A 24499-nucleotide genomic window follows, 5' to 3' on the forward strand; every position below is an offset into this window, starting at 1 on the left:
ATTTAAGTATTTATAATAAGTATTAATGTTTACTTCTATGGGACACAGGGTCTGTAAGTTATATGGTCAGCAGAGATACAAACAAGTGCATCAAAGAGATTTTTGTTAAGAATAATAAGCGTGTCACAATAAAATACTCGCAAGGTACTGAGGCCAGGCCAGTGATAAAAGTTTGTTTACAGGTGCTCAGTAGCTTTGTCTGGATATTGTGCTCTAAGCTGCTCTTTTTCAAATAAAACATACCTGAGACTTGCGTTTTACATTTTTAGATGCAAAGACATGTTTTGGTAACACTTTGGAATAACTATCTGTTATAACTAGTTAATAGACCATTAATAAACTGTTAGTTAACAAGTTATAAATGACTTGTTAAGTAAAAGTTAATAGTTTGTTAATTATTTATAACTGTGCCTTATAGATGGCTAATAGATAACTTACAAGCTGTTAGTTAACAAGTTTCTTTGGTAAAACAGCACACAGAAAAGCCTATAAGTGGAACAAGGTTAAGATACAAAAATTTTATATTTTAAATATTTCATCAAATTTCTGTAGCTTGAATTTGTTCCATCCATTTGCTGTTCTACAAAGTTCCACTGGTATTAGTAGATGGTTAACAAACGATGAACAACTGACCTGTAAAGTGTGAGTAAATATATTAGTTAAGTGTTAATTATTAGCTTAAGCGTGTTATTGGGACGTTATTCTAAAGTTGCAAATATTCCTTATTTACTAACAGTTAATAAATGAAAAAATAGCTGCAACTTTAGAATAACGTCCCAATAACACATATACACTATTAACTGATACTTAACAAGTCTTTATTAAGTAATTTACTTACAGCGTGTTCATGATCTCTTAATAATTTATTAGTTATAGTTATAAATCATTAAAATACAGTTAAAAAGTCATTTACAACTTGTTAACGAACAGCTTGTAAGTTATCCATTGGCCATCTATAAGGCATAGTTATAAATAATTAACAAACCATTAACTTTTATTTAACAAGTCATTTGTAACTTAACAGTTTATTGATGGTCTATTAACTAGTTATAACGGATAGTTATACTAAAGTGTTACCCATGTTTTCTGTGAATGTCCTTATGAGCTTTTTTATGTTTGTTGGACAGTACAATGTATGACCAAATCCAAAATCACCATACATTTCGGCGGTTTTAAAAGAGCAGGTCCTGACCAACAGTATGACTTTTTGTTTTTGATTATTTTTGGATAGAGCAAATACCACTTGCCATAAGTACCACTTTATTATTTTATCAAAGTACTTAAAAAAAAATATCATCGAGCAATTTATTGTTTCCATTCATATATAATTCTTTACCGTTTTATTATCAGCATTGCACCATAAATTGACCTAGCACAACACTACCCATTAACTTTATTTTTTAAAATTTTATTTCCTATTGTGGAAATTGAGGGCAGCACGGTGGTGCAATGGGTAGCATAATCACCTCACAGCAAGAAGGTTGCTGGTTTGAGCCCCGGCTGGGTTTCTGGTGGAGTTTGCATGTTTTCCCTGTATTCGCGTTGGTTTCCTCTGGGTGCTCCGGTTTCCCCCACAAGTCCAAAAACTGCTATAGGTGAATTGGTTAAGCTAAATTGGCCATAGTGTATATGTGTGAATGAGTGTGTGTGTGTGGATGTTTCCCATTGATGGGTTACAGCTAAAAGGGCATCCGCTGCGTAAAACATATGCTGAATAAGTTGGTGGTTAATTCCAATGTGGCGACCCCAGATCAATAAAGGGACTAATGATTGAATAAATGTGGAAGTTGACAGGTGCCAACAACCAGCTTTCTTTAAAATATCTGCTTTTGTGTTCAATAAAAGAAAAGAAACTCATAAAGGTTTAAAACCACACAAGGAAGAATAAATGATGAGGTAATTTTCATTTTTGGATAAACTATAACTTTCCATTAAGCTTGGAGTCAGGCATTCCTTTCGGTTGTCCTCTGAAGCAGACAAAGGGTTTCTCTGTCTGAATTTCTCTGCGTACTCCAGATAAATATGCAGTGCGTGCACTCGACACAACAGAAAAAAGGCTGAAAATCCCTAATGGATGTAGTGGGACATCGGGCACATTGCCAGCTGGTCTACGGAAAATGTGAAGAGTCTCTAAGAGAGAAATCTAGGCATCGTTTGCTAACAGAGTGCTTAAAGGTCCCTAAACTTCAGAGATGAACATGGTCTGGAGGCCTATTCTTAAGGAATGGACACTAAGCTTGACTGGTTTAAAGGGAACTCTCTGTAGGTTCTGTCAGACCCCTATAAGGACCCCTATAAGTTGTCGTTATTGTATAACGTTATACAGTGTATTACTCTTTATACAATAGTTCTGTCTGGTTTTTTGAACCTGATTAGCTGAAAGCTGTGTAATACTATTACTGATATCCATGTAAACATAGTCAGTATGTCTTCAAAGTAAGTAAAACATCCTTAAGGGCATCCTGCTGATATGATTTAGAAGGGCACTTTTTCGTCAGATGGCTCACCGGTTTTACTTTCAATCACCGTCATTCATTTTAATAAGTACCTGATCCATTTTATTTGAATATATTTTACTGGAACGCATTAATACATTTGCCTCTAGTGAACGCATAAAATCATCATCATAATTTACTCGAGTGCATGCCTCAAATTCTCACGCCCACTTGATAGGTGCTTGATAGGTATTTTCTCATACTAAAGTATTTTTGAGACTCTCCATGTTTGATTTTCTTTTTTTATATACAATTATGCTGTCAAACTGTTGTTTAAATGCAATGTCACACTCGTAGCAGTGTGATATGGCTGTATATCTTAGCTGTATATGGCTGTATATGGCTGTGATATTGCTCATTTCAATGCCATGTTTATGTGTCTACCCATCTTACATCATGTGTCATGCATCATAGACATCAGTTGCGCACACTATGCATTTGGCCTCTGCCAGAGGTCATGACAGGAAATAAAATTTAATGGAAGAACGAGGATAAAATTTTAAACTTCGCTGAATGTGTTTGTCTGACAGAAAGTAAAAAGTCATATACACAGAGGATGGCTTGAGGGTGAATAAATGATGGAGTCATTTTCATTTTTGAGGCAAACTGTGCCTTTAAGAAGCTACTGACTGTAAAAGAGGAGATGGCATTTGAGTTGCAGCAGAAGCGGGCACTTCCTTGGCGATTTATGTATACCAGAGTGACTGTGTTGTCAGTCCAGATCCTATTGAAGCCTAATGTTCATATTGGCCTAGCTGGCTGCTGGAGAGTGGAAGCCAAGTTGACACCTCAATGTCAAAATCATTCTCTCATGCCCGTAATCGAGTTCATCGCCACCTCAAGTCTTGAATGTGAGATTAAGCCCTCGCTAAGGTGAGCTACGGTCAAGGGACTGGTTCAGGGATCAGCTAAGGCTGTGTTTTCTTCAAAGAATAATACAAGCTGCAAGCCCAACATTCCTGTGGCCTAGCATCGAAGACATAAACCATCCACAAGGCTTGTCTCAGTGTGCTTTCTGCTTAGACATCTGAGACAGCAAACATGGTTATGCCAAGGGGAAGCTGTCTTCCACAAGTAGATACACACTGATGAAAAATCATATTTAAAAAGAGGCGTCTCATCTGTAAGCACTTTTAGAGGAAAGTTGAGTCTATAATGAGAATTTGAGCTCTTTTATTGCTTTCACTTCACTTAAATATGCGTTAAAAAACCCTCTGTAGTATACTACAGTCCAATAGGTTCACCAGCAGCAAATGGAATTAAGCAAGCATAAACTGCTCTGATCTGAAGAACAAATCCAAATGTGTGGTGCCCACCAGCCTTCTTTTGTCCCCAATTTATGCTGAAGAATCTCTAGATGTACAAATATTACTCTGCAGTTCCTGTAACATACGGTGTGGAGGTAAAATTGCATTATGAACCCTTAAAGGGTCTGGGTTTGTTCTATGTGAGTTTACGAACCCTACCGGTGAAAGTCACTCTGTGACAACTTATCTACCAAGATGCTGGCCAGAGCTAGAGTTGTCCCATCTTCAAAGACATTCCAAAGAAACCCGCTGTCTGCGGGTGTAGTAACGAGCAAACAAAGAAAACAAAGTAAAAAGGCAGAACATTTCATAGGTAAGATTAAGTTTTTTTTTTTACCTTTTTGCATGTTATGAACTTCGGAAGGGTGGGAGGGTGAGTAGTACATTTCCGTACACACAAACACAAGCTTTTTGTCAGGAATTCCTGTGCGATCACTTATCCATCAATGTAGAAAAGTAATGTCAAATTGTACATTTTGTAATTTAAAAATAAAAAATGTATACTGACCTCCAGGATGGTGGTGGCTCTATTAAGATATTCCTTCCAATAGACAAAAACATGGTAGGCGACATCTAATGTATGTATCTATGACTGAAGCTAAGCAGGGCTGAGCCTCATCAGTACTTGGATGGGAGACCACATGGGAAAACTAGGTTGCTGTTGGATGTAGTGTTAGTGAGGCCAGCAAGGGGTGCTTAACCTGCGGTCTGTGTGAGTCCTAATGCTCCAGTATAGAGAAGAGGACACTATACTCTCAGTGAGCTCTGTCTTTCAGAATTAGACATTAAACTGAGGTCTTGACTCTCTGTGGTCATTTAAAAAAGTCCCATGACACTTCTTGTAAAGAGTAGGGGTGTAGTCTCGGTGTTCTGGCTAAATTCCCTCCATTGGCCCTTACCCGTCATGACCTTGCCATCATCCACCGAATCGGCTCTAACAATGTTTGTCCACTCCATCAAAGCTGGTGTGTGGTGAGCGCACTAACGCTGTTGTCCTGTAGCTACCGTCACATCATCCACTGAGTGGTGTGGAGAGAGCCCCCTCGTGACTGTGAAGTACTTTAGGTGTATGGCCATACACGACATATGCACTATATAAAAACACATTACATTACATATAAGTAACACACAGACACACAATTGTACACCTGTATTTATGGGAAATTTCTTTCAGCATATTTATTTTTATACTTAATAAACTACTTAAAATACTTAATTCTGTGTGATGATTTTTTTTTTCACAAATGACCTAAAAATCTCCCCAAAAGATTTAAAAGAAATTTTAATGGTACTGCAATACTCGTGGGGACATTTATTAGAAGGTACACACACACACACATTTAAAATTTATATAAATACAATAAAAAAATAAAAAATTAAAAAACTGGGGCCAAGGTCAGCAAATATATTTGTTTATTTGAAAGCTTTCTAATAATATTGTATTCAGGTCGGTGGGTGAAGTCTCCCAGATTGATAATTGTCAAAACAATCCCGTAATTCATTGTCTACTTCATGGTCGTTGGAGGTTATAGGCTGAGTGGAGGTGAATCTGCAGCACTGGTGCATATGAGACTATTGGCTGTGCAAAACACTATCTGATTAATGAATTTCTCTGGTCGGGAAGACAAGGCAAGTGGCTTGGAATATGAGATGAGGACCAGAGATCTATCTTCAGTTGCTTTGGTTGCATGGTGCTAGACCTCTAAAATTGAATGTGCCTTGCTAGCTGTCCTGTCCCCAACCAAAACTGGCAAATGAATATTAAACGGAGCTGTGTGTGTATGCTCCCTCCTGAAAATCTAGTTCTGTATCTGAGCAACAAATAATGGGTGCGGAACCGCTGGCAGGCATGCATTTTGTACAGTGATGAGCATAAAATAAAATCATACATATATATATATATATATATGTATATATATATATATATATATATATACATATATATATATGTTGAAGTCAGAATCGTTAGCCCCGTTTATTTTCCCCCACTTTCTGTTTACCAGAGGGAAGATTTTTTCCAACACATTTCTAAGGATAATAGTTGTAATAACTAATTTCTAAAAACTGATTTATTTTATCTACGCCATGATGACAGTACATACTATTTTACTAGATCTTTTTCAAGACACTGGTATTCAGCTTAAAGGGACACTTATAGGCTTAATTAGATTAACTAGGCCAAGTGATCATTCAGAAATCATTTTAATATGGTGATCTGGTGCTCATTAACAATGCTTTGGTTATTATAAAAAAAAATTACATTATTTTGATGTACATGTTTTTATAATTATTTTTACTGGAAAATGGGAAAACATTTGATATACAGTAAAATCTTTTATGTGTGTTGTTTATAAGTAGTACCAGAGTAGTATCCTGTCTCTTCTGTGTGATTTATAGTGCTAGGCCAAAGTAAGAGATGTTGATCAAAGGTAGACTGATCTACAGAAGACTCATTGTCAGTCATCCAGGCATTGTGACCCACCCTAGCCCTGCCAAGAAGTCTGGAGTGGGTATTAAAGGTATCACTCTCAGGAACACTTTATCTTCCCCTTTGAGTTCACTTCATGTTCTGATTCACAGTGCCCTGTTGTTGCACCGTGTGACACGTCGCTTTGTCAAACCTGCTCTGGTACCAGACATGTCGAATAGAAATGAATGGTTCACGATGGGTATACGGGAGGCAGGGGATATGTGGAGCAGATTTGTTATCTTTTGATATATATATATATATATATATATATATATATATATATATATATATATATATATATATATATTTATATATATATATATATATATATATATATATATATATACACACACACACACACACACACACACACACACACACAGTTGAAACCAGTAGTTTACATACACTGCATAAAAATGGCACATAACCATTTAAAAAAAAGTCAGATGTTAATGTGACTAAACTTTTTCTCTTTTAGGTAAGTTAGGATTATCAGATCTGTTTCTGTTATGCTTAATAGCACAATAATGAGAGATTTTTTAAAAAATTGTTATAACTTTTCTTGAAAATCACTTTTACATACTGTACAATATGTTTATTAGTAGGGTTGGGCATCTAAGCTATAATGCCGATCCGATACGCATCTCGATACAAAGAATACGATCCGATATATTAGCGATACGTTTATGACATATTGCGATGCGACACGATACGATTCACACCCATATCACGATACAATGCGATAATTCAGCACTAACTAATTAAATCAAGTTTATGAGATTATGTAAAAGAGGATGCTGTGCCATTGAATGAGTTTGATTATTTATTAACCAAGCAAAACCAAGACTTTTTTTACAAACTGGCTTTTCTCTCAGAGCCAGAGTGTCAGTTTACAGTAGAGGGCCATTTTAGAACATATAGCACATATTATTCAAGTATTTTCAAGATAAACAGAATGTATAAGTGCAATATATATTAAAATATATATATATTTGCACTCTTTCAACATAAACACCCGCGCGTCCTCAGTTATATCCGCGCATAGGGCGGAAGAATAGAGGTCCGCGACACCCGCGTGTCCTCAGTTATATCCGCGCATAGGGCGGAAGAATAGAGGTCTGCGACACCCGCGCGTCCTCAGTTATATCCGCGCATAGGGCGGAAGAATAGAGGTCCGCGACACCCGCGCGTCTTCAGTTATATCCGCGCATAAGGCAGCAGAATAGAGGTCCGCGACACGTCACTTCATTTTCATAACCGGTCACTTTCGTTTTCACGTTGGGGTTGAGGGCGGCGTGATCGTCCTCTGCCTAGAGCAGCAGTTCAGCTTGCTCTGGCCCAGCAGATGAACAATGCAATAACATCCGTTATTAACTTGCAATGCTTTTCTCACCACTTTTGGAGCTGGTAGCTACAGTTCAAGCAGTGCGAAAGCCGGGGATGTAGGAACACTGGAAGATGCTTTCACAACAACACTGTGGCGCCGCTTCAAGTGAGATTTCAGATTAGTCGTACTGCCCGCGTATTTTATAGATGCGCGGCACATTTTGCAAATTGCATCTGTCCTGTCAAGTCGTCCATCCTTAAATCCATAATGTTGCCATACTTTAGATTTAAAACTCAGTGGGGAATAAAATGTTTGTTTTGCTTCTCGCGCTTTCTGAGGGCGCACCACTAGCTTTATCCGCACACCTGATACACTGAGTTGTAGTGTAAGTGTACACATCCGCAAATCCGTTGCTAAGGCTTACTTTATGTAGGTCGATTAAATTATGCGCCAAAAACAGGTTGACAACACTTGTTAATAAATAAAAAATACATTCTATATTAAAAAAATAAGCTGTATCTCGGAAAAACCGATGCATCTCGCAAAAACCGATGCATCTCGATTTGCTTCCAAAATTTCATTCATCCTCTGCTGCTCAACCGATGCACTCGCATCGTGCACGCGCATGACCGCGTATCGATACATATCGATTAATCTTCCCATCCCTATTTATTACGCTTCTGAAAAAGCTAAGATGATGGTGTCAAGGTTTTGGAAGTTTCTGATCGGTTAATTGACAACATTTGAGTTAATTGGAGGCACAACTGTAGAATAGTATTTAAGGAAAACCTCTAACACACTGCTTCCTTTTGTGACAACATGGGAAAATCAACAAGCCAGAATCAACAAAAAAAGCCAGATTACAATTTGCTAAATTACACTGGGAAAAAGAATAATTTTTGAAGACATGTACTGTGGTCTGATGGAACTAAGATTGAACTGTTTGGCCATAAGGACCAGTGTTACATTTGGAGGACAAAGGGGAAAACTTACAAGCCTAGGAACACCATCCCAACTGTGAAGTATGGGGGCAGCAGCATCATGTTGTGGGGCTGTTTTGCTGCAGGAGGGACTGGTCCACTTCACAGCATAGATGGCATCATGAAGAAAGAACATTTTGTAGAAATACTGAAGCAACATCTCAAGACATCAGCCAGGAAATTTAGACTTTGCCACAAATGGGTCTTTAAAACAGATCATGACCCTAAGCATACTGCTAAATTAGTTAATATGTGCTTTAAGGACAACAGAATGAATGTTTTGTCACTCCGCTGCTCATCCGTTTGCACTGGTTGCCAGTTGCTGCTCGCATCAAATTCAAAGCTCTGATGTTTGACTACAAAGCGACTTCTGGCTTTGCTCCTTCTTATCTGCTCTCACTTCTGCAGATGTATGTGCCCTCCAGAAACTTGCGTTCTGTGAATGAAAAAAGAAAGTTTCAAAAAGTTTAAAAAAAAGTTATACAGTTTAAAAGCAAAGCTAAAGTACCAAGGAAATGTATGTAAAATTTTGGCTGTCTAGAAAATAATTAAAACATTCTCAAAAATAAATTATCCCATTATTCTGGCATTTAGCAAATGTAAATCATTTAGGTAATCGAACCTAAATTAGTAAACATTTGGTATGATTTACCATCAGACATTTTTTTTTTAAACGGTTATGTTCCTTTTATATATATATATATATATATATATATTGTCACAATGTTCAAGAAGACGTGGAGACCCAAATGCAAGCGGCAATATTTATTAAACAAGGAGGGACACAGAACAAAGAGAAGCTGGCTGGCTGGAAGTCAGGTGTTCACAAGAAGAAGATGAAGGGACAAATAGTTCTCCGTCTGCAGGGTGAACAAAGTTCATCGGGGAGATCTTCAATCTCCGTCAACAGAGCGAATCAACAGTTCATCGGGGAGAACTTCAATCTCCGTCAACAGAGCGAATCTAAAGTTCATCGGAGAAAACTTCAACCAGCGAACAACCAGCGAACTCAACGAGGAGAGCCTGACAAAGACACAGAGACAAGTGAGGATAACGAACTGACAAGGTGAGACAGGAACGCTGAACATTTATAGCCACAGTAATGCGCTACACCTGGAGCGCAATAATCAGCTGAGCGGTGCTAGGCGACCGATGACCATGATCATGTGACCGCCCAGCTGATGACATGAACACAACAACAACACTGACAGCCACGCGACTCTCACACAAACACAGAGACCAGCGCACACACACCGCAAACCCAAATAAACAATTCACACCACGCAGACACATCATAGAAGAGCAGATAGATCCACAACCGTGACATATATATATATATGTGTGTGTGTGTGTATATGTGTGTGTGTATGTATGTATGTATGTATATATATATATATATATATATATATATATATATATATATATATATATATATATATATATATATACAGTATATCATTTACTGTCAACATGGTCAGTTGTTAGAAATAAGTTATTAAAACTATTATGTTTAGAAATTTATTGAAAAAATCTTCTCTCCGTTAAAAAGAAATTGTGAAAAAAATAAACAGGGGGCTAAAAATTCTGACTTCAACTGTATATTGGGTATGCTGTTATCAGTCGGATGGGTGTGAAGACTTTCGTGTTAAAACCTGTGGCCTTTGCCAGTTCTCACAATAACAAACGTTGTAGTTAATGAAACATCACTTAACTTAACAAAATGAAACAGACAAACAAAAACAGTATCACAATAGCAAAAAGATGGGGGTTTGTCTGGGATCAGATCCCGGACGAGCCCCCATATTTCATCCATTTTGATGTTGTTTCTTAATCTTTTATAATGGGTTTTTATGTTGTTTGCGAAAACTGGGTGATGGCAATATATATTGCTTTAATAATCTTTTTTTTGGAAAAATAGCAATTACACAACAGTTTAGATGAAGAGACACTTTTGTTTTCAGTGATAACTAATGTGCTCTCTCATAGAATCGGACACTGATTCTTTTTACATAATGCATTTCCCATTATGATTAATAATATAGCTTGGTTTGATGTCCATTAGGTCAGAGTGATTTCTCAACACACCTAAAATATGGAAAATGTATTAGTTTTCGAGACAAATCTATCTCATTCTGGTATTCCACTGGCCAATTGTTTGATTGTTTATCAGAACATGATAGGCAGGTTCACATTTATGAACAAAACAAACTAAGAAGTAAATGCACCAGGTCACTAAACAGGCCACTCAAAACGCCCATATAATAATATATTTAAAAGCATTCTCACATTTATAATTTAGATTTCTGAGGGAATTAAATGGATTATATTGGTTAGACATCTGTCTGAAAAGTTGTCGCCTTTTTCTGATAGGTGAATCACTCAATCTAAATAAACTTTTTCCTAATATTCGCTGCATTGTTGCATGTATAAAGTTGCAGTTTCATTATACATCTATTAACTTTTTGCCAGTAATATGTATTAAGAGATGCACAAAAAAAAAAAAAAAAAAAAAACTACACTGAAGAAAAGATTCATTGGATTTACATTTTTTATGTGATTGTAAGCAATTCATATGGACTGAATTAAAAAAATATTGTAATGTACAACTTAATTTGGTTGGTTAAATTTGCAATGAACCATTTTTCACTGTATTGAGTGAGATGCAAAGTAGTAGCAGTAGCATTTGTAAGAAACACAAAAGCTTAGAAATATTTAGTAAACAGAAGTAACCTTAAATATCTTTCACAAATGTAAACCAGAGAAAACCAGTCATTAAAAACATACAGTTAAAGTCAGTATTGTTAGCCCCCCTGTTTATTTTTTCCCCAATTTTTGATAAACAGATTTTTTTCAACACATTTCTTAATATAATAGTTTTAATAACTCATCTCTAATAACTGATTTATTTCATCTTTGTCATGATGACTGTACATAGTATTTTACTAAATATTTTTCAAGACACTTCTATACAGCTAAAGTGACATTTGAAGGTTTAATTAAGTTAATTAGGTTAACTAAGCAGGTTAGGGTAATTAGGCAATATATTGTATGACGATGGTTTGTTCTGTAGACAATCGAAACAATTATATAGCTTAAAGAGGCTAATAATTTTGTCCTTAAAATGGTAATTAAAAAATTTTAAATTGCATTTATTCTAGCCGAAATAAAAAAAATAATAATAAGACTTTCTCCAGAAGAAAAAATATTATCAGATATACTGTGAAAATTTCCTTGCTCGCTTAAACATCATTTGGGAAATATTTAAAAAAGAAAAAAAAATTCAAAGGGGGTTAACAATTCTGACTTCAACTGTACGTTTCATTTGCACAAACAGGAGTTGTGTTTGTATGAGGGTAGACTAGTTATTAAATAGACTCATTCATTCCTGTCTATTTGATGACTAATACATTTTTAGTCTATTTTTAGACATGTGTTAGATTTTTAAGGACAGCCAAGTAAAGTAACAAAATGTGGTGTTCATACTTTCTGGATGCACTATAATTAGAATGGATGTTTGTCAGAATTATATTTGTCATAGTAGTCCACTATGTTGATGAGGTTCTCAAGTTGAATGCATACCTTGGCTCTAAGGGTCAAACAACAAAAAAATAAGGTCAAGTATCTTGGTGTGATTCTGGAGTTAAATCTGAATTTTAATAGTCATGTCAAATCAGTCACTTAAAACATTGCAAGAATTAGATGCTTTGTTTCCAGTGAAGACTTGGAGAAATGTGTTTATGCTTTTATCAGCAGTAGGGTGGATTACTATAATAAACTCCTCACTGGCCTTCCCAAAAAGACAGTCGGACAGTTGCAGCTCATCCAGAAAGCTATGGACAGGATTCTGACCAGAACCAAGAAATCAGAGCACATCCCACATGTCCTCAGGTCTTTACACTGGCTCCCAGTTATATTAAGAATAGATTTTAAAGTATTACTACTTGTCTATAAATCACTAAATGGCCTAGGACCTCAATACATTACAGATATGCTTACTGAATACAAAACCTAACATATTGCTCAGATCTGGAGGATCAAGTAAATTTCAAATTCCAAGGATTTAGTCGAAGCAGTGTGAATAAGCCTTTAGCTACTGTGCCCCAAATCAGCTTCCAGAAATAATCAGATGTGTTCCAACCTTAGGTACATTCAAATCAAGACCGAAAACACATCTGTTTAGCTGTGCCTTTATTGAATGAGCACTGTGCTATGTCACAAATCACACTATTATGTCTCTTTTCTTTTTCATTCTTTTATAACCTGTTTTAACACATTTTATTCTGTTTTAATCTTTTTTTTATTCTCTTGTCTCTTTTAATCTTGTTTATGTAAGCACTTTGAATTACCATTGTGTATAAAATGTGCTATATAAATAAACTTACCTTGCCTATGTTGTGTCTCAGGGTACATATTGTAACACCTCCTCTATGTACACAAGATGTTACACTGAGGAAGTTCACAGAATTTTTTATTTCACACATACTGAAATTTCCAAAACTTCACAAGCCTGTTTTTTTCTTCTTCTTCTTCTTGTTTAATTTCCTTAAATGTATATATAGTCCACACAAACAAAAGTAATCAATATACAGAACCAAGCAGTAATTGAAAGTAAACAGTCTGTTTAAATGACATTGATGGTTAGGTGAATGTTGTGTAGATGGTTTTGAGTGCGATTCAATAATATCCACTTCCTCACTCTGGGAAAACGATAATACGATGAGGAATTTAAGAGTCACTGACTGTCATTCCAAGTGTTTGCATATAGTTCACTCGCCAATGATGAGCATAAAGAATGCTGAAACCCAACTTTTGAAGTGCACTGAAAGCACCAAAAATCGACTCATCTGAAAATCTCTAGGAAAACAGGGGCCTGTTTCAGTAAGTAGGTTTAAAAGACGCAGAGTTTAAACTTAAACTCTGAGTTGATTTACAGAGAGATTAAAAACTCTGAGTTTTCGATTTCAGAACAGATGATCTGAGTTGGGTCAATCAACTTTGAGTAGACCAACTCACAGTTAAGCGCGCACACTGCGACTTTAAAAAGGCAGTATCAATAGAGCGCAGATATTACGAGTGACTATGGCAACATCTTAAAAAAAGAGATCATCATTTCTTTCTCCAGCTGAATTTGATCTGCTCATGCATAGTTATAGCAAATATGACCATATATTTTGAAAAGCAACAAAACTTCTTCATTGAAACAGAGACAGTTAGCATGGGAAAACAAAGCTGCTTAAGTTAATTTTACATTTAAAGTATTTAAATATTTAAGTTTAATAAAGTAATGTTATGTGTGACGTTTGTAAAATCTTAACACACGTTCCCACTTTTATACAAGTTGATCAGTTTTAATGGATTTAAAAGTGCACTTGTGTGTCTGCCTTTTTTATTGATAAAGTGATAGAGGTTGATATGACATTTACAATGTAAGCAAAACTAAAAATAGTTTTTAAAAAGAATAATAATCCCATAAACCTCGGCTACTTGACTTAAGGTCAGTGAATTGAAGCTTTATTTATTAAAAAAAGGACAAGCCATTCTCGTACGTGACTTTGTTCTTTGTGTGACTGTAATGTAGGCAATAGTTATGTTTCCATCCAATAATATTAATTAAATTTATGTGCAAAACTGGAATATCGCATAAAAGATATGTGCGAATAAAGCAGCGTTTCCATCCAACGAGTCAAAGAGAACAAAATCGTCACTTCCTGATTAAACGGGCACCAAATATCAACATTAAAAAAAAATGTAATAAAAAAATAAATAAATAAAAAATCACATGTGCATAAGTATTCACAGCCTTTGCTCAATACTGTTGATGCACCTTGAAAGAAAGAAAGAAAGAAAGAAAGAAAGAAAGAAACTCGCATCGACAGAGCTGTGAAGCGATCACTCTTTCATCCAGTCTCTCATACACATGCCTCTAAACACATCTAAAATGTTTCATGTACAAACACACCATTCACACTTGACAAAACTCTCAACAACTAAACGTTACTGCTGGCTGTGTCCTTAATATGGTGTAAAAATGATTATACATTATTAAAACATCAAGGAGGACGCAGCAAAGAAATGTCACATATATTTAATTAAAAGTACTTGTTTATTTTATGCAACACCTTTACATTTAAAAGGGAAACATAACTGCGATCATAAACAAAAAGACCCCTAGCCTTTAAGGTGTTTAATGGAATAGCTTATTTTAAACTGACCAGCTATGTTTTTCTTTTCCTTATTTATTTATTTATTTATTTATTTATTTATTTTATTTTATCAATTTTTTGCCACATGTACTCCTGTGTGATCTGAAAACTATTCTAATTGCGGCACACCTTCTTTACTAGACTCGGGCAAACTCTGCCTCTCCTTTTACTCTGCCCCGAAGCCCCAGTTTGCCCTCTTTGGCCCAAGGTATTCGGCGGGCCAAAAAGGCCACCCGCTGCCTCAGAGGATGCTCCGCAACTGGCCCTGGCACACTTGATTTAGGCACAATAGTGTAAACGCGGCTAATCTGTGGACATTTTAACACCCCTAAACATAATGCGCCACAAAACAAAATGTGATTGGTTGGTAAACCTTTCAGTTAAAAAGCATTGTGGGCAGTCCTTGATCATTTAAAGGAAAGTGGTTATCGCTGCTGAGCCACATGTGATGAGCTGGAGCTCCAGCTCCTCCCTCTTCAAATGATGTCACTGGGGGTTTGGGTTAGAGGTCGGGTAGGTGTACATGTTTACTCTCTGCTAGTCTTCTGTCAGAATAATCAGAGTGGTCTAAAATGTTTGCTTTTATTGTTACTTAAATTACACTTTTGTAACCCAACAGTTTTGTTTGTCCATATTTGACCCAAGGTTGGGTTGTACCCAGCCTTTTTTAGACTCTGATTGTTTACAGTTTAATGGAAGTGTTAAAAAAAAACTATTCCCACTATTAATGTGGGCTTTTTAATAAGATATTGCCTATTTATTAGTATTTTTTTTTCTTATTCTACATCCCTTATACTAGCCAATACCTAAACCAGATTACATTTATTGAGCTAAAAGTCATAGTTAATGGTTTCTCAATAGCGAATATTGCACCTTAAAATAAAATGTGTCCAAAAATGTGCCACCTCAGTTAACAACAAATTCAGTGAAAATTATTTCAGGGGGCTTAAAAATTGGTATTACTATTATATATATATATATATATATATATATATATATATATATATATATATATATATATATATATATATATATATATATATTTATATTTATATATATTTATGTTTTTATATTACATTTTCATACTCATACACTACGGACAATTTAGCCTACCCAATTTACCTGTACCACATGTGTTTGGACTGTGTGGGAAACCGGAGCACCCGAGGAAACCCACGCGGACGCAGGAACTGAAACGACACTTGATCCAACCGAGGCTCGAACCAGCGACCTTCTTGCTGTTAGGCGACAGCACTACCTACTGTGGCACTGCATTGCCCTAATATAATATAACATAATATAATATAATCCTAATAAATATAACATATATTTTCCAAAATTCACAGTGGTTTTTCTTTGAGGTTGTTACATCTGTATAATCGACGCATATTTCACACAACACCAACAACAATATTCATGATGCCTCCAGTGACATTTAGAGTGTTTAAAAAGAATGTGTCGACCACCAACATTTAGTGAATGACATGGACAGCAGATAAGGACTTTCATATTCCATCATCCCAAAATCCCCTTTAAGACTTAAAACGGCTCTTTAAATTTAAAACTAGTGAGATTACACAGCATACCCCCTAATGATATTCCAAGAAGGACTATGCAAGACCTGCATGCAAATTACTGGAGCTTAATACTGTTCAAAGGAGTAAAACTATTAACTAGGGGAAATGTTTCTCTTTTTTTAATATATATAAGATAAATACAGCATAAGCAGTCCACTGCAATCAAGAGCTCTTCATCTCAAGGTTCTGCGCTTTTATAAATGAGATTTAGGAATTTAATGAACAATTCATTACAAAACAATAACACGGGACGAAGTAGCTTGAAGGCTGCAGTGAACATTTAATGAAGTGGCTTTTAAAATAGTGTTTGTGTTAAGTAAAAGTGCATTTGCTGCTGCGTTAAAAACCATCATTCTTAATAAGCTCATGTTTTATCTCGAAGCAGTAAACATCTTGGAAGAAATTTACTATTTTCATATTTCTTTTAAGTGGAAGGAGAAAGAAAATGTGCTTTAATTGCTCATTTACTCATAAATTAATAGTTTATTGATTTTTAGATTTTACTGTTGACATTTCTGTTTCATTTAGTATGTTTTAATTATTTTAATTGAATTGATTTGTATAAAAAAATTGGTTTGAATTATATATATATATATATATATATATATATATATATATATATATATATATATATATATATATATATATATGAGCAATATCACACGAGTAGCAGTGTGATATGGCTGTATATCGGCACTGGTGGGAGGCGTGCGTTGGCCGCATATACAGCCATATCGCACTGCTACTCGTGTGATATTGCGTTTATACAACAGTTTGATGGCATAAATGTGTATATAAAAACAAAATCAAACATGGGGAGTCTCTTTTGTATGAGGAACTACTTTCTTCCGGATTCAAATCATAAGCTGACAGTTAAACAGTTGAGTGTGCATCTTTTAAACTTTAGATCTGCAGTGTCTGTTTTTTAGCTGGCTGTATGTGGGCGGAGTAATACACAAAGGGTAAAGAGGCTGTAGGAGTTCTGATATTGCAGAATATAACATGGCTATCAGCCAATCAGATCTGAGAACCTGACAGAACTGTTGTATAAATATATATATATATTATTTTTATATGTATATATATATATATATATATATATATATATATATATATATATATATATATATATATATATATATATATATATATATATATATATATCCGTTAGCCAAAGACAATTGGGGTTGTCTATCCTCAAGATTGCGCCAGGACCACATAATAAGCCCTTGCTTAGAAGACTAAAACTGTGTGATTTCTAACTACAGCTGATCAAATCATTATTAACCTGGTAAGTGATATTCTAAGTCGATATCTACACAGTTTATTTATAAGAACAGTGCCCATTTTAATACAATTACTTTCCTATCCCGGATCTCAGCAGTGTTATTCCGAGACTTCACCCCCGAATACACCCTTAACCCGGTGTCCCAGATTTGGGAGACAAATGTTAGCAGGTATGCTGGTGAGTGATATTCTAAGTCAATCCCTCTCTTTTATATGTTGTAGTGATGTATTTATACCGATTTACTCGCATATCAGGAATGTGTGTTCTGTTGCCAGAAAGAAAAAAGAAATGACTGCATGTGTTTAACATTTTTCCTTATCCCAAACACAACAGCAATCTGGTAGTGATTGCGCTGTTTTTTTCGGGACGTTGGTGAATTAGTAACGGCTTCTGCTGTTCTGACGTCAGCTTTGATGTAAATGAAGACGGCAGAAGAAATAATTTCTAATACAAAAGGGTTTTTAGAATCTCTGTGTTTAATTTTCTTTTATGTAGATACGAATGTGTCGTCGAACTGTTGTATAAACGCAAAATCACACGAGTAACAGTGTGATATGGCTGTATATCAGCACTGGTGGGAGGCGTGCGTTGGCACAAGGCCACAGGCTGAGTGCAGAGCGTCCCACCAGTGCTGATATACAGCCATATCGCACTGTTACTCGTGTGATATTGCTCATATATATGTCTTGTTTGTAGTCCTAATATTTTTTAAAAATATAAATCAAGAAGCTTTTCTAGTAAAAAAAAAGCAAAAAACAATGTCTTGTTTTAAGAAATCATATGTCAAATGTGTGTATTTCCTCAAAGCTTTTTATAATTATTACAATTACTGCAGAAGACCTATTGGAACCCGCATGGACCCAGGTTTCCCACAGAAATCAGTCAAGTGTGGTGAAGAAAAAATCATAGCTTGAGGTTACATTCAGTATGGGGGCGTGCAAGAGATCTGTAGAGTGGATGGCAACATTAACAACAAAAAGTATCTAGACATTTGTGCTGCCCATTACATTACAAACCACCTGAGAGGGCAAATTATACAGCAGGTTAGCAATCCTTCTCATACTTCAGCCTCAACATCAAAGTTCCTGCAAGCAAAGAAGGTCAAGGTGCTCCAGGATTGGCTAGCCCAGTCATCAGATATGAACTTTAATGAGCATGTCTAGGATAAGATGAAGGAGGAGGCATTGAAGATAAATCCAAATAATCTTGATGAACTCTGGGAGGCCTGCAAGACCACTTTTTTTGCCATTCCAGATGACTTGATTAATAAGTTATTTGAGTCATTGCAGAGATGTATGAATGCAGTGTTAAGAAAAGCAATATTAATTATTTTTCCATTGCACCATTACTTTATATTCTATACTGTTCACATATTTCTGTTAAGTCAGACTTTACTGTCCCAATTAAATAATTAAAAATCAAGGTATGATCATATTTTATTTTGGTAAAATCCACATAATCTAGAGGCTTTTGTCTTTCATATAAGCCACTTCTGATATCAAATGATCAACTAGAACACAAGTTATAAGTAAAAAATAAATAAATCAATAAAAAAAAAATATATATATATATATGTATATGTAACCCCGATGGTCCTACGCCACCCAACCCCCTCCGAGCTGGTATTGAACTGGCGACCTTCCACATGGGAGTCAGGCACTATACCAAGGAGGCTAAAGACCATGACCTCTAGCTTTTGTCAATAGAGCACTTTTAGAGGTCAGAGGAGTGAGGTTTACCTGCACAGCACACACTAGCTGGCCTCCATTACACTCACACTAAACCTCACTCCCATCCAGGTCACAGCACCAATGTAACCCCGCCAGTCCTACGCCACCCAACCCACTCTGAGCTGGTATTGAACCGGCGACCTTCCACATGGGAGTCAGGCGCTCTACCAAAGAGGCTAAACACCATGGCCTCTAGCTTCTGTCGCTAGAGCAATTTTAGAGGTCAGAGAAGTGAGGTTTACCTGCACAGCACACACTAGCTGGCCTCCGTTATAAATATATATATATATATATATACAGCTGTTTTCTCAGACTGTAGCATGGGGTGAAAATGTGACAAATCTACTTAAAACTTTTGTAATCTTAATGCTCACAGAAATCAAAAATTTCTGAATAACAATAGGCTGACATTGAAATATTTTAATCAAAACAATCTTTTTTTTTAATTTAAAAGTTGAATGTCTTACCTAAAGCCACAGTCAATTCTATCAGAGCTTTCAGACATAAAAAGGTCACTATTGTGTGTTAATATGGGTTAAAAAAAACTTTGGATATACAGTACGTTGCTGCCAGAAGACCATTCATTAAACAAGAACATTATTTAATGCGTATCATGAGTGTTAATCATTTCATGAATTGCAGTATAGCTTCAGGCACAGATGAAAAAAATGTTTTGAAAAGTTAGACAGCTCAGCAACCTAGAAAAAAAAAGCTCATTTTAGTTTCCATTGCAGGCATCCCTATTTGAGCCTTCTTCATTTCCTTTTTCCCCACAAAAAAATTAATAATTAAATAAAACGCTCACACTGCACGATCCCCTCCACAAAATATAAAAAGCCCTGGATCCCCACAGCACATCTGATATGACGAAAAAGGCAAGAGCAAAACCTATAACATTCATCCTTCCATATTAAAAGAGGACAAAAAGGATGAGAGCTTTGATCTAAACAGGAAGGTTGAGCAGCTCAGCTTTTTAAAAAAGTGATGCAGGTTGATGGAGCCTGTTCTGATCACCCAAGGGAATCCGCCGGCCGCTTTACAAGAGCTCTTGAATCTCCTACATGTTCTCTGTGGCTACCAGCAGAAAAAGCTTTCGGTTTTTACACACTTTTGAAGATTTTTTTTTTCTTTTGTGAAGCGGTTGAAGTTTTAGTGAGACACTGTGGAGCTTTTATGCTTTTGATATGTTCCCTAGCCGTCATTTCCATATATATTTCATTCTAGAATTTGACAAATGGGTATGTGGCTGTCTCTGCTTTATAAGGCATGGATGACATTCAGAAATATTCACAATATATTGAAATCATGCTTAACCAACTCTGCAAAATCATCATGCAGATGCATTACATTCTATTTTTGGACAGGCTGACATAATATAAAAGCACAAACAGAAAAAAGGAAAACTGACTGCGTGGGTAAAATAAAAAACAGGCCCGTAGCTGGGGGGGGGGGTTGGGTGATTCGAAAGACCCACCCCCCTCACTGAAAAAGGTCCAGATTTGTCCCATAAATGAGCCTATTTGTCCTATTTTGACTGCTATTTAATGTTAAATTGTGAAAATAAAACACCAAAAAATGTTTTAAGATCAAGTGGAATCATGTGATGGTTGTCAGTACAGAATTTGGGACAACGAATTTGGCATGGTGTGACTTCCCGTTCTGAATTCACACTGTGCCAAATTCCCAAATTCTGACTGAGTAAAATTGAATATAGTGGCCAGTTCGTTATTCGCCTAATACATTTAAAACTTTTTTTTTTTTTAATTTTAAAAATAAGTATTGTTTTCATATTTCTTTTTTTAAAATATTTAGGAAATGCTTTAGGTACATTAAAAACTATAGTTACTATGACCATTTGACAAGCTAATCCAGCAAAAAAAAAAGTAGTGCCAGCATTAAAACGCAGTGTTTACCTCATAATTGAACAGAAAATGGGACGAATAACTGCATCAGGCTGGAACCTGGTACTACAAACTACAGACCTGAAAAATAAAACGAACGCCACAACCTATGAGCCCAGATGAGCGACCACACAACATTGTGGAGAACATTGTAAGTTACATATAGCCTGTTTCCACTGAGCAGTACGGTTCGGTTCGGTATAATTTTATAGCCGTTTGCACTGTCAAAGAGTACGCAAACCATACCACTTTTTAAGTCACCCTTTGCAAAGGGTACCATAAGGTGGAGCTAGACACGCAGCTAAACGCTATTGGTTTACAGAGATTTGTCACTCGCAGAAGCAGGAGAATGAAAACAAAGGAAACACCACTTTTAAAAACACAGCCGAGACATTACACCGTAATAATATATACATATGATAACAAGCCATGGTCAACCGGAACTCAAACAAACCTTGTTGTCGTCTTGATGAACAGCCACAAAGCCAAGAAGAACAAAATCTGCCATTTCTTGTTGTTGTTTTATGAGCCCGTCTAAAAGAGGGAGCACTTTCACTTTCTCTAGAGAGCTCATTGAGCGTCCTTATTTGAAATAACAAACTTCTTGAGCTCATATTAATAAAGTGCATGTTGTCATTGAAGTAATCTGACATGCGATTCTTTCAGAAAGAGACAAACGCGAGAGTGAAGTGTGAAAAAACAAAGGAGAAGCTGGAAAAAACAGAGCACCAAATGATGCTTCTGCAACCTAAAATATGAACAAACTGCTATGTTTAACTATGATCATCACCTTTTAGACTATTATAAACTCGGAATGACAGAATTACTTTCTAACAAGAGTCTACATGTGCTTCTAAAACTAAAGACACATATACAAGGTTTGCATTGACTGTAGGCTATATTTCCTGTTGTTTTTAAACCAAACTAAGGACTAAATGTATGATGTTTGTAATTTATCTATAATTGGTAACATATCAGAGACTGTACAGGTCTTTATGTGTTCATATATGTTGCATTTATTAGTTTTTAATAATTGCAGATGTTATAGTAGGCTATTTGGTACTATTATTAATCTGCTGTTATAATCAAATCATGTTTATAAAAAGGTTAGTAATTAACATGTATATACAAGTATTTATGTGTATAAAGCATCTGTTTTGTGAGAAGTGCTTCTCATATGATTTGTAAACGACCCGTACTACTTTACTGTAACATTTCTTCGAGTAAAAACGACGTCGTCTGAAACTTTCTGTCGTAAACCATGCCCACCATAATTGTATCATTTTTGCAGTGCAAACGCAAGCCTGATAAAGGTGACCCGTACTGACCCAAATCATATTGTACCTCTCTGTGGAAATGATGTCAACTCCCTCTTCATCTGAAGAGCTAGAGGAGCAACTGTCTCTCTAGGTACTTTTCAGCATTAATGGTGCCATCACAAAAGGGCAAGTCACCTTTGCCAAGGGCACAGACACAACCTCATACCATGACAGACCCTGGCTTTTGGTCTTGTTGGCATTAACAGTCTGAATGTTCCATTTCTTTTTTGGTCCAGAGCACACGGCGTCTTCCCCCACAGTACAAGTTTCCACTGTGAAATGGTCCATCCCAAATCCATCCGAGCCCAAAGAAGTTGACACCACTTATGGACACTGTTAACAAAGGGTTTCCTTTTTGCACAGTTCAGTTTTAACTGGAATTTGTAGATGTAACTCATTTGAGGAGCAACTGTAAATCTCAACTAGTGGACCATAGGCATGGGACGATAACCGTTTCCGAGGTATACGGCAGTTTGAAAAAAGTCAAGGTTTTAAAACCGTCAACATTTTCAATACCGTTTATAAGGTACTTATGTACATGTACAAAACGTACAATTTTATTATTTTTTTTTTTTATTAAAATTTTTTCACACAAAATCTCTAGCACACGTTTATCTCCCATCTCTTTTCACACGTTTCTCTAGCAGAATAGATATCCAAAGATGCCATTTTAAATTGTAAAAAAAACATCTGTTTTTAAAATAAATGAAGACTGCAGAAGTCAATAATTTGTTTGATTTAGCCTAACATGTTTACTGTAACAAAATATTTTAAAGGTTCCTAAAATAAAATATATTGTGTTCAAAGGGAAAAAAGTTTTTGTTTTTTACACATACATTTAAAAATCCAAGGTTATCAGACCGTTAGAATCTTTTATCGGCCCATGCCTAGTGAACCAGTGATGATGCTGAAGCCTGATCGTGATTTAATTAAAACTCAAATAGGATCTTTTGGAAAATGCAAGTGCAGAATGTCAATTTTTTGATTCATGCTTATTATTTTTCGACACATGACCAAAACACATTTGGCGGAATTTTGATCCCATAGGTACGCATTCATATTTAAAATGTCAGGATGCTTTTGAGGAGTTACAACACAATAAATTTTACAGCTAATTTTAAAACAATAAACTATTGTCATGGTCACGTGACCTACCTGTGTCAGTTGTGTCGCTTCACTCCTATTCATAAATTCTCTCGCGGGGCATCATGGGATAGTGCAGCGTGAATGGGATATGCATTTCAGAATCTCGCCGGAAGTAGTCGTACGAGTACTTCTCGCATACTGATTTTTAAATTCTATGAATTCAAACATACTACACTACTCGCATACTGATTTTAGTGTACTATATAGTATGGAAGTATGCACTTTTGGATGCAGCCTGAGTGTTTGGTGTGGCCAGGTTAATATGGCCACCAAACAGGAACTAACCAACAAAGAGCTTGCAGTCAGAATTTGGGCGAGGGCTCCCTCTGTTGGCTGGATGAGTGGTTATAAGTCCTTTTGTTACACCTATGTTGAAAGAGTAATAGATAAAAAAAATGATAATTAAAAAACTCTCGGCTTGGCTGGGTCAGTTGGTCAGAGTTTGTATGTTCTCCCCATGTTTGCGTGGGTCACCTCCAGGTGCTCTGGTTTCCCCCACAAGTCCAAAGACATGTGGTATAGCTGAATTGGGTAGGCTAAACTGTAAATTGTTCATAGTGTATTTGTGTGAATGAGTGTGTATAGATGTTTCTTAGAGATGAGTTGCAGCTAGAAGGTCATCAGTTGTGTAAAATCATGTGATGGATTAGTTGGCGGTTCTGTCCACTGTGACAACCCCAGAATAATAAAGTGACTAAGGCGAAAAAAAAACTAATGTATATTCATTTTAATCCATGACCCCTATACAATTGATTC

At 36.0% G+C, this 24499-nt stretch overlaps 1 protein-coding gene and 1 long non-coding RNA gene across 2 annotated transcripts in view; one reads left to right on the plus strand and one right to left on the minus strand.

Annotated features, from left to right (window-relative positions):
• Window positions 1-24499, minus strand: part of wwc1 (WW and C2 domain containing 1) — a 449056-nt gene that overhangs the window by 65086 nt on the left and 359471 nt on the right. The window lies entirely within an intron of this gene.
• On the plus strand, window positions 17531-18565 carry LOC141380000 (uncharacterized). Its single transcript, XR_012397194.1, has 3 exons — window positions 17531-17650; window positions 17744-17824; window positions 18483-18565. It is a non-coding gene; the product is annotated as an uncharacterized lncRNA (long non-coding RNA).

Source organism: Danio rerio, chromosome 21 (assembly GCF_049306965.1).
Source record: "Danio rerio strain Tuebingen ecotype United States chromosome 21, GRCz12tu, whole genome shotgun sequence".
Taxonomy (NCBI): domain Eukaryota; kingdom Metazoa; phylum Chordata; class Actinopteri; order Cypriniformes; family Danionidae; genus Danio; species Danio rerio.